Raw genomic sequence first — 10,984 nt, 5'->3', positions numbered from 1 at the left:
TTGCGGCCGGTGAAGAACTTTTCGACGTCTGGCACTCGGCTTCTTACATTGCGTAAAGTTACTTCCTGCTAACCTTCCTATTCCGACATAATTAGATCACATCCACATTAGAAGCCGTTGTGGACATTTAGTTGTGCCAAAGTCCAGAATTGCAGGCACTGCTTTGCTTTGGGCCTGAATCAGTTCCTTAATTTAGAGCTGTTCATTGAAGCCACTGGGAGATTGCCCAGGACTTTGGTGGGACGGGGATCACAGCCTTCAGAGGGAGTGCCTGGCTTACGAGGGTCAGGTGTCGTGAAGTCAATTCTTTGTGTTAGGAAAGTTGTAATTTCCTTTTAAAGCTCAGTGAGTCATTGAGTCGTGGCTGTGAACAATCCCACAGGATTTCCTTAGATTTGTGATACCTGAAGGTAAGCTTGGAATGGCGCCCCTGGAAAAATTCTTCGTTCAGGGACCTGATCCATCTCATTTTGAAGTCAGTGGCTAAACTTTTGTTTACTACTGTAATGCAGATCAAGACAGTTGCATAATCGTGGGGGCCTGATCCTGCATCAGGCTCCAGTAAAACAGTCAAAGGGCTACCAGGAAAGAATCTGTTGACACATGGAATAGGTAGTCATAAAGAATTCATAAGGCTCGACGACCTCATTTCACAGCAAAGAAGATACAGAAGCCCTTTGTTTCTGTAGATTTTTATAAAAGTAGTTTTGCTCCTCGAAATTACCCATTAAAATTAATTTGCTGTAGCTTTAGGTATAATTCTGACCACACTGAGTGAAAGAATGAAAATTTCATCCACTTGGATAATCCTTTATCTGGGAGTTAAGCTTCCCTGTTGCAAGGAGAAGGACATATCGCTGCAGTCAATCACGGATGAGTGAGCTTTTAGATAAGGCCTTTCCTATAATACACCCACAACACTTCATTTTCCTCTTGCAGCACTGGGACTGACCTCCCCACTTGGATGAGTGTCGTGGAGGCAGAGATAGGGACCGTGCCGTGCTGCTTGGCTGACACGCATTTCGGAGCAACACATTCCAGCAGATGAACCCATTTGCACAGTTGAGTGATCTAAACTTAGAAAGCTAATTTCTCTAATTACAAAGTGAGACTGAACTCCTGTAAAGCTTTTCATCACCTGAGTGGAATGGGAATTGCGCTTCCATAATCATTTAATGTTTAGAAACTAATTAGGAAGCATTTGGTGGGGAGGCCACACCCCACGTTAGGCTGTTTCACAAATGGATCAGGAGGGAAAACTACCTCTGCTGAGAAAGTTGAGCAAGTGGCAGAGGTGAGGAGAAAGAGCACAGTTTAGCCAGTGCTACTTCCATAAAAGCTTCCATTTCTTCCAAGTCAGGCAATTTCTTAAAGCTGTATCTCCAGGCAAGCATTTCAAATGTGACAAAAGATTTTGGAGAAGATGTTTTAGTGACCAGATACCCAAATCCAGTTTGCTGCTATAAGCACTTCCCTCTTTCCCTGGAGTGTGTTGCTTGAACTAAAATTTCATAGCTGTGTTGTGTTTATTGTGCATGTGTGTTTTATCACTTAGGAATTCCCACCTTAGTTTTTCTGTACATTAGCTCCCAGGAATTAAAGTGAGGCACTAAATCTCTTTGAGAAGATACTCTGAGAACAATAACAAATAAAGACTCTGGGGTACTCAGAAATTACTACAGTCAGAACCAGTAAAGTCCCTGAAAGAGTTAAAGTTGTAGAGCCAAAAAATACATCTATTGTAGAGCTTTTAAGTTCTATCCAGCTGTAATTAAGTGAATCCATAACACTATTGCTTTCTGTCACAGCTTAAAATTGAGCCAGAAAATAGTGCTGTTTCTCCTTCAGTTTCCTTTATTTGTATGCACATAAAACCTGCTTTCTGCTTGTTTCTCTGTTAACCCTTCAAGGATTGGATACCTCCACATTAACCTGGCTTTGTCCTTCACTTATCCTCCCCAGTGGTGGGATTCCTGTGCACCAGTGATTTGATCTCAAATCCCTGCTTTCTAAAAACAGGGGAGAGCTGAGACTGCAGTTTAAGGTCTGAGCAGGGGTACAGCTTATCAAACTGGAGTAGCTTCCAGTAGGTGCAAAGACTGTGACACTGAGCAGTGCTGGCACTTCTGTCACAGACAAGATGACACTTTCCTTTGATAAGCAGCAACCTCAGCTATTCCTGTCAGTCCTGGAAGAAGCTGCAGTGAAACCTGGGCTGAGCCCTGTCTCCAGTGAACAATGGGTGCTTGCAACAGAGGTCCAAGTTTCCAGCAGGGTTTCCCTCACAGCTTTCTGCAAAGGTGCTTCTTTGAGTCATTTTTTTTTCAGTAAGTGCTCAGACCAAGTTTCATTTTCTTGTTATGGCAGCATCAAAATGCCTGAAGTCTTCTTTTCATGCAGATTGTTTTCTCGTCATTGTTAATTGCATATAAGAGCATGTGTTCAATACATTCCCAATCACAAACTATCCTGAGGGTGCAAGGCTGAAGTACACAGGGGTGTCATTTAGCTAAGGAAATGACTAAAATGAACAGAGCAGTGATTAGCACATTTAAATTTGAGTGTACAGTATATAACTTCTTGCCTTTGCCTGCCATTATTCCATGGCTGATCTAATATTCTGGGCCTTGATTTTACTTGTTCCTCTGGGGGAGATATAGAGGGAGTTGCTTCGTTTGGCCTGAAGAAACATTTGGAGACATTAAAGATGCTAAAATCCAGATTCAGCCCAAAATATAAATGTGCCTAAATCAAGGAACAAAAAACTTTCAGTTAGGGACGTGTATCAACATCCATAGCTAATCACTTGAGACTCTCCAAGTCCCACTCTGGAGGTAGCTGTGGAAAAAGTGCCTGCAGCTTCTAGCAGGGCAGTGGAAACAAGGGTAAATGAGAAGGAATGCAATAGGAATAGGCTTGGGGCGCCATGGAGAGGTGGCCTTACTCCTGGGGGTATGAGCAAGACACCCTGTCACCCTGCCTCTCTGGTTAAAGGTTTGCCTTTGCTCTTTCCACAGTACCTGCAGGGTGTTACATTCCTGCCTCCCTGACAGCTGTTTTGTCTCACAGCATTTTCAAATGCACTGGAGATGATTTTCTCTTGGATTGCTCCTGATGTCAAGCTGTGAGTCATGGACCACTCCACGAGTGGTGAAGGACATCCCCGATCTGTGGCACTGTGGCAGCTTGGTGAAGACCCAAAAGAAAAAGAGCCTGGCTGTAGAACTGAACCCTTAAAACCAACTAATTTCTTTGAAGGTAATGGCATTACCCAGTGTGCATCAGCTTTATGTCTGAAAGCAGCAATAGTTTCTCGCAGATCCGCAATCTGTGTGTTGCCCTGAATTGTTGGGGGGAGTATATATATATTTAATGATGATTTTTATTTACTGTGGCAGAGGAGAACGAATCAGGATCTGTCACAACTTGAACAGAAGCAATTCCACACCTGTCCCTTTAACTGCACATTTGTGGCTGGCTGCCTTTTATTGTCCTGCCTCCTCTGGGGCTGTGTGTGTTTGTGTGTGTTTGTGTATGTGTATGTGTGTGTAAGGATTTCCCAGCCTGGCGGATGACCCCTCATCTTGCTGCTCCAAGCAGTGGCTTTCCTCCCCTCCTTTCTTTGCAATATTTATTGGAAGCACGTGCTAAGGAATCTGTGAGCCTGGGATGCTAATGAGTGCATGGCACAGAGCAGAGCAGGGCAGCAGATGCAAAGGGCCAGGCACGTTTCCTAATGAGGGAGTCTCGAGACCCATCTGTTGAGTCTCGTGGGCCCTCAATGAAGTTTGCTGCACAAGGTTGCCAGTGGAGGGGTTTTTTCTTCCCCCCTAATGCTTTTAGTTCTCAACAAGTGCAATCCTGTATAGAGCAGCATGTCATGGGGTTAGGTTTTGTTGTTACTAGCAGATAATGTGACTTTGAAAAGAACGCCCCTGCCCCAGCTGAAAGGAGGATAACCCTCCTCTACCCCCTTCCTTCCCATCCTTCTTGCTCGGATCAATAACAGGTCCCCAGGCACAAAGCCTGCATTCTTTTATTCTCAAATTAGAGCAGCTGCAGCAGCAACACCACAGCTCATTGGAAACCTATTAGCTTTTGAAAGACTTAATCCAGTTTGAAAATAACTAGTGTTTCTCAATCCTTCACGCACCCATTCCTGTAAGAGGCAATAATCTTAGGATGCATTGAGAGTGGACTGGGCTTATTATTATAACCTGCATCTCTCTCGGTGTCCCAAAGGGGCAACAAAGAAGGCAAAATGTCATTTTCCCAGCTTCACAGGGCCTAAGAACATTGGATTTACTCTGCCATATCACACCCTATCACTGAGGTCTGCCACCTCCCATCCTGCCTTCAATGGTGACTGGAATTGTGGGATTCACTCTCCAATTTCATAGTTTTTAAGGCCAGAAGGGACTATTATGATAATATATTTGACCTCCTGCAAAACACAGACATTAGAATTTCATCCTAGGTGGGATAAAAGCTGGGAGCAGCTGCATTCTTTGATGCTGCTCTGCTGGGCAGCAGTGGAAATGTGGGGGATTTTGGGGGGTACTTTTTCTATAAGGGGAATTTGTTCTTTTTAAGCACGTGAAGCACAGAGCTGTGCAAATGGGAGCCTTGTGCATACTCAGCAAATGCCTTGCTTTGGACTTAGGAGACCTGATTTTAGGTAGAAAGGGTTTTCTCCCGTGTCTGTGTTTCTTGTTTAGCTTTTCTGTCACCCCTTTACTGAGGCTCTCCCTGCAGCAGCCCTGTGAGCTAATTACTCCCGTTTTAAAGGTGAGAGTCTGAACTTCAGCAATTGCTCTGCCCTTCAGAGACTTTTAGGTCATAAATGCCTCGTGAAGACCACAGCAATGGGGAAGTAAAGTTTTCATGAACAGGATCCTGTCTCCTGCCCCAAGTCACACTGGAAATCTGCAGATGATCGGGGAGCTTGTTTTCTCATTTTTCTTTGAGTCCTAGCTTACTGTGTTTGCTGGGACATCTTTCTCTGCTCAGACTTTTCCTGTGCTGTGCCAGTCCTAAACCTTTCCTTCATGTGCTGCCAACTGCTGTTAGTTTTGGTACAAATATTTTGCCAGAGGTAAGTGGGGTGGGACCACCAGCTGACTTCCCAAAGGCCACTGAACAGCAACAGCTTTTGATTTCTGCTGACCTGGACCAGATTCAGTGTGGTGACCTAGAGCTAAGGGGCTCAGGATCTCATTACTAATCCCTTGAGCTAGCCAATTCCTTCCACCAAGTCAATGTTTTCTAAAGTGTTAAAAGACTTTTCCTGCCTGCCTGCCCATTAAATCCTGCTCTCCTGTCCGTGTCCTTGGATCAGCCTAATCACTGAAGTGGATCAGTTTGAAGTCTTAAGGGTGCAAGCTGTGGGCCTGGCAGTGCAGAAGATGGCAGGCAGCACAGCTGAAGCAGCCACTGCTTTGGGGTGACCCTCATGTGCTGCTTTTGTAGTGCATTGCCAGCTGGGACATGGGGTGTTTTCCTACTTTTAGCTAATTTATGTGATGTTTACAGTTTATATATGTTTCTAGATACTTTAAGTATAGAAAAAAAGAAACCAAGTGTTTTCCTGGATCATCCATTGGCATTGCTTTTTGGATGCCTCAAGTAATAATTCTCTTCTGGGTTATTTTAATCTTCTCACTTCCTCAGATGGTTCACAGAAAGAAACACATAGAGCACCATCACTGTGTTCTAATGTATCTTTACTATTAAAACCTTATATTTTAAAGATAGAGAGAAATGTGTTTCAAGAGAGCGTGTGGAGAAAACCACTATGTTTTACATTAAAATCTGCACTGGCCTCATCCACATGCACTTAGCAGGAAACAGCTTCCATTTGCTTTATTTTAGATTGAATACAGAGTAGTTTACAAGTTCTATATATGTAAAAGACATATATTTTACATATATATATATGTGTATATATATATATATGCAAATATGAAGGAGCTTCCAGCAAAGCTTCTTCATAATTAATATCTGCTTACAAGGGTGGGTATATACATAGCACATACACATACATTTGCTACATGTATTTGCTTTTTCCCCCCTTACATACATATATATTTATATGCAAAAGGGAAGTTATTCTCAGATGTTTCAGCTACTCATCCTTGATAAATGTTTTCTTAATATCTGCTTGGATAAAATGGCCATAGCTGTGTTTTTGTGAGGAATGTTTTTCTCCTTGCAAAGTAGGAACACTTTCCCCCACTGCTTGTGCAGCTCTGCATGTGGCAGTGCCTGTGTGTGCACATGCACTCAAATACTAATTTTTTCTAAAAACAAAAATTAATCATAGAGAGCACATCTGCCTTTGACTGCATTTGATAGGCCAGGCTGCAGATGAGGAGAGCATGAATCTCCAGGTTCTGCCCTCTTATAAATGCAGTTGAGTATCTGTTGAGCGACACTAAGCACATTTGCCCTTACTTTTGGTCAGTGGATGAGGATGCTCTAATTCTAGGCTGTCTCTTTAAGAATCTTCTCACAACAGGTAATTAGCCTCCAGAATCATGGGTTACTTCTTTCCAGTACTGGTGATGTCAGTTCATGCTCTGTTACCATTTGAAACTAAGTTCTTAATGTGGAACTTGACATGAAGGCCCGTGTCTGGTAAAGACACAGGAGCAAAATCTCACAGTGTCCTTCCTCTTGCCAGTGCTTTGTTTATCTGAATTGTTTCCCAAGTTAACTCCTGTGGCCTAACCCCATAGAAGAGAAGATCTAATCTCTAATTTTCCTCTGGGACCATTCCTGCAAGGTCCTTGAAGAATATATCCTGTTTCCCAGTCAAAGAGTCAATCCAAGGATGTGTCCCGTCTTCTCTTCTCATTTGAAGATTGTTTACCTGTTATTTATGAACTGTGTTTTGTCTATGGACTATTCCTACTGTGGGGGCATTGTGATGCTTCTTAGAGAAGGAGGAAGGATTAAAATGGCTCAGACTTTATGTTCAACATCACATATTCCTTGCAGAAGGATTTACAGTCATATACACAAACACACCAAAACCCAGCCAGCCCTTGGAGGATGCAGGAATTCTGCCATGAAGATAGATTGAGTCTGTAATAAAGAAATACTGAGAGAATTCTTAATTACGTGCTCTGATGATGTTTTAGAGCAGCATGGTACATGTTGTTGGGTATCAGACGTAGAGTAAAATATCAACCATTTCAGGATGGTGCTAAAATCAAAGCAATTCAAGGATCAAATTATGCCTGAGTGTCAATATTCCAACTCAGATGTAGCAAACTGAATGCTCTCGTTTATGCCAGCTAGAATTACAGTTTGGGCATTTTATTAAAGCGTGAAGAGGTCACTTATTGATCAAAGAGGGTTTTCCTGAAAGGAAGGCAACCAGTGCTGAAGAGCTGAAAGCACTGAGCTGTGTTCATTTGGATTAAAAATAGGTGTTTTGGGCCAGCAGAGCTTCAAAATAAGCAAATTCTCAAACCAAACAGTTTTCCTTTTGGTAGCCGAAAAGGAAACCGCACATCCAGGAGGAATGTAGATCAAAGCAAACTCTGCAAATGATGCAGAAACACATAAAATAACAAACAAGGCTGGTGGGAAGAGGGGAGCTTTTGTAAGTAGATAGGTCTGTTCATGTTACACTGAAACCAAAGGCAAGATTGCTAAAGAAGATACTGGAGAGGGGTATATAAGGCTTTACATTTTTCTCCTCAGAGGAATTTTTCCAGCCTGTTTTTGCATCTCCATTGTATTTGCTAGGTAACATATAAGGGGCATACTCAGCACCAGATCTCACTGATACCAACTTTTGCCTCTTATCTCTTACTTTCCTTCTCTCCCTAGTTTCCCTGAGCCTCCCTCTGCCTAAGTTGCAGAAAAACATGTTTGTTTTACTGCTTGCCCATAATGCTGTTAAAGCACATCATCCAGTCATTTTCCATAACTAAACTTTCAGTATTTAGGTAGTTTAACTTTCATACTTTGTTCGTACTTGTAGAACAAAACAATTCAGAATGTTTATAGTATTAGCTGGTTAAATTGGAATTCATTTGTTTAATGTGTTGTGTATGAGAATACAAATCTACCTCAGAACTGTTTTTAAGGGAAAATATAATACTGCTAGATATTTTTAAACTTGTTGCTTTACTTATATTGAAGTGAATATGTTGCTGCAATGATCAATTGTAAATATTGAATTGAGAAGGATTTGGTAATTGTTGCAGTGAAGTCACTCTTTAGCTTAATGACTTGTCCAGTCCTTTCCTGAATACATCTTCATGAAGTGATGGGCATGTAATTCCTGAACTCCTCAGGGGTCTTGATCCACAGAATTCTCTACACAAGAAGATGGACCTTGCAGAAGGCAGAAGGGTCTTTGGTCCAACAGCGGGATTTTGGGGATTCCCTCCTGTGGGTCCTGCAGACCTCTGCCTTTCTCCTTTGTCCTGCTGGCTCCTTCCATGTGCCTCTCCAGCTGGCGTGTACCTCACCTTTGGCAGGAATCAGCCCTTTTCTTGTGCAGAAAGAAGGTAATTTGTTTCCTCCAACCAACAAGTGGAAAGGCAACACTTCTTTATGAGCCACATTTCTTTACACAGAACTGAACGTGGCTCTTACCTCTCATCCCCCCTCTCTTACTCCTGCACCTTTTGGAAGCACCCTGGCCCACATTGCTGGAGTAGAACGGGTTCCCAGGGCTCTGTAGATTCAAGGACAGGACACAAGCTGGATTGACACTGTCAGGTCACAGGATATGCATTGCACCTTCTCATCTTCCCCTGGTCTGTGCCTGCTCCTTGTGTGGAGAGCAGGGGACTGTAAGAATGCTGCTCTTCTGAACTGTCACTGGGATATGCTGCTCTTCCCAACTGTCACTGGGATAGCTTGGAGTGGATGGAAAACAATGCTTTCCCACTGTACCAACAGAGATTTCCTCCAGCATTTTTTTATTTCTCTGGGACTCTGGAATTGTTTGCCAGTTCTTTGAACTTTTTTTTAACGTGGCCACTTTTAGCCTGAATGGAGACCAGTGAAAGTTTGAGCTCTGTATCCTGGGAAGCTCCTCTCTGCGTGAGCACTGGGCCAGTCAATAGGCTCCAAGTGTAGGATTGTTAGACAAAGGGACAGCCTGCAGCAAAAGGGATGTTTGTACTGTGGCCAGAGTAGGCTTCCTTAAAAATAATAGCCAAGGGTAAACACTATCAATTCCCAAGTTAGATGCTTGGAAAAATCCACCATCCCGTTTGCTAAGCCATTAGGAAGGGAAATAGGACTTGACAGTTCTCTCTGCTGTGATTCTAAGCATGTTGTTTCCCTGAGAAAGAGTGCCTGTGTTGCTGTGAGTGCTCTGCAGTCACTGGTGGCAAGGGATTGGGAAGATTTGCTGCTGCACAGAAGTTTGTGCATGGCTTGGTTTTAGGTTGTTTCAATCTATCCACATCAAGTGACAAAATGCAAAGCTGTCAGGCCTGACCCGGGAAAATAGAGCTGTCATTCCAAATGGAGTATGTGCATACAGTGGCTTCTGTTTTTCTACTCAAACATGGTCTTTATTTTTGGGATTTCAGGTAGCAAAATATAGGGGGCTGGAAGGTTGTTAAAAGAGGATTATCACAAACCCAACCTAACTTTGCGAAGGGAAACTTGCTATTAGAGGAAGACTTTTGCAAAATTTATTCCCAAAGCGATACCTTCCAAAAGCAGAATGAATTTACATGTGTGACCCGCTTCATTTTTGGTAGATAAATGGCCAGCAGATCTGAAATTCAGTCAGCACTCTGCATCCAGTGGCTAACTGGGTGATCCTGGTCACCAGAGGAGAAGATGCTGGGCTTGCAGAATTTGGGAAGTTCATTGGTGGTAGAAAGGTTGAAGAGATCTCGATGGAAGACGTGGAGTAGACCAGCTCTAAGGCAGGCTGGACAACTTCTGGGTAATTTTATACAGAGTATTTCAAAGTTCCTAGAAAATCTCTCATTGAGTCCAAGAGGATTTATACTGTCCCACAGTGTTTAGCTGGCCTCAGATATTTGGGAAGTCATCTTGGAATCTTTGTAAGGACAGCAAACAAACAGCTCCCAGTATGATTGTGATGGTTGTGCTTTGCACTGATAACTGGTATCAGAAATCAACTACATTAATCAGGAAAAAATACCTTGTCCATAAAACTGAGTTTAAGCAATTGGGACAGAAAAATGGCATAGAGACACAAAGTGAATTCAAGTGAGTGAGAAAACCTACTTAGGAATAAGGGCTCAGCCCAGACCCTACACAAAAACAACTCAGGAAGGAAATGAAATATATACTTCAACATGAAACAGAAGACATCAGTTGTCTGAGGTTCTTTTGCTGAAGTACCTTGCTGTGTGCAAGGCTTTCAAGGCTGGTCTTTCATTCTGGTGACTCAAACAGTGTTGATAAACATAGCTTGAAAACTGATCTAAAAGGACCTGTGGGGTCTTTATTTTACATATTTTTCATCAGGACCCAGCTTTCTAAAACACACGATTAAATATTTGATAACTTTGACCACAGTTAAAACTGATTAGCCTTTAATTCAAGGTTTTCAAAAAGTAAATAAACAGTTTACCCTATACTTACAGAAGCTCAGAAGCCTGTAAAGAAGATCCTTAAACATTAGGACCAGCTGCTTTTACATAACTGTTAATTCAGCTATTGCTTTTATTGCAGTGTGGTTCCTTCACAGTATCTCTTACACTCAGTTATGTTAGCACAAGAGTTGTGTTCTCACTCAAAACAGTCATTGGCTTTTTGGCAAGAAAAAGCTGTAATCATAATAATTTTTGTATAAGCAGCAGTTTCACAATTCAAGTCCTGCATTGAAGAGATTTCTAACGACTCTGAGCTGGAAAGGGACAGTTTTTAAACAAGGAAAATGCTGTTAGTATCACAATATTGTAGAGAAGTCAATGACATAGGAAGGAAAGCATGTCCAGTGTCATGCCAGATAAGATATCCAGTTCTATAA

At 42.4% G+C, this 10,984-nt stretch overlaps 1 long non-coding RNA gene across 1 annotated transcript in view; it reads left to right on the top strand.

Annotated features, from left to right (window-relative positions):
• Positions 1-2,572: 2,572 nt before the first annotated feature.
• The window catches only part of LOC113972420, a 29,765-nt gene continuing 21,353 nt past the window's right edge, over positions 2,573-10,984 (top strand). Inside the window, exon 1 of the long non-coding RNA XR_003535899.1 lies at positions 2,573-3,258. This is a non-coding gene — a long non-coding RNA (uncharacterized LOC113972420). The remainder of the gene's footprint in view (positions 3,259-10,984) is intronic.

Source organism: Neopelma chrysocephalum, unplaced genomic scaffold (genome assembly GCF_003984885.1).
Source record: "Neopelma chrysocephalum unplaced genomic scaffold, ASM398488v2 Primary Assembly neopelma1_91, whole genome shotgun sequence".
NCBI classification, from domain to species: domain Eukaryota; kingdom Metazoa; phylum Chordata; class Aves; order Passeriformes; family Pipridae; genus Neopelma; species Neopelma chrysocephalum.
This window is presented reverse-complemented; position numbering and strand designations above follow the sequence as displayed.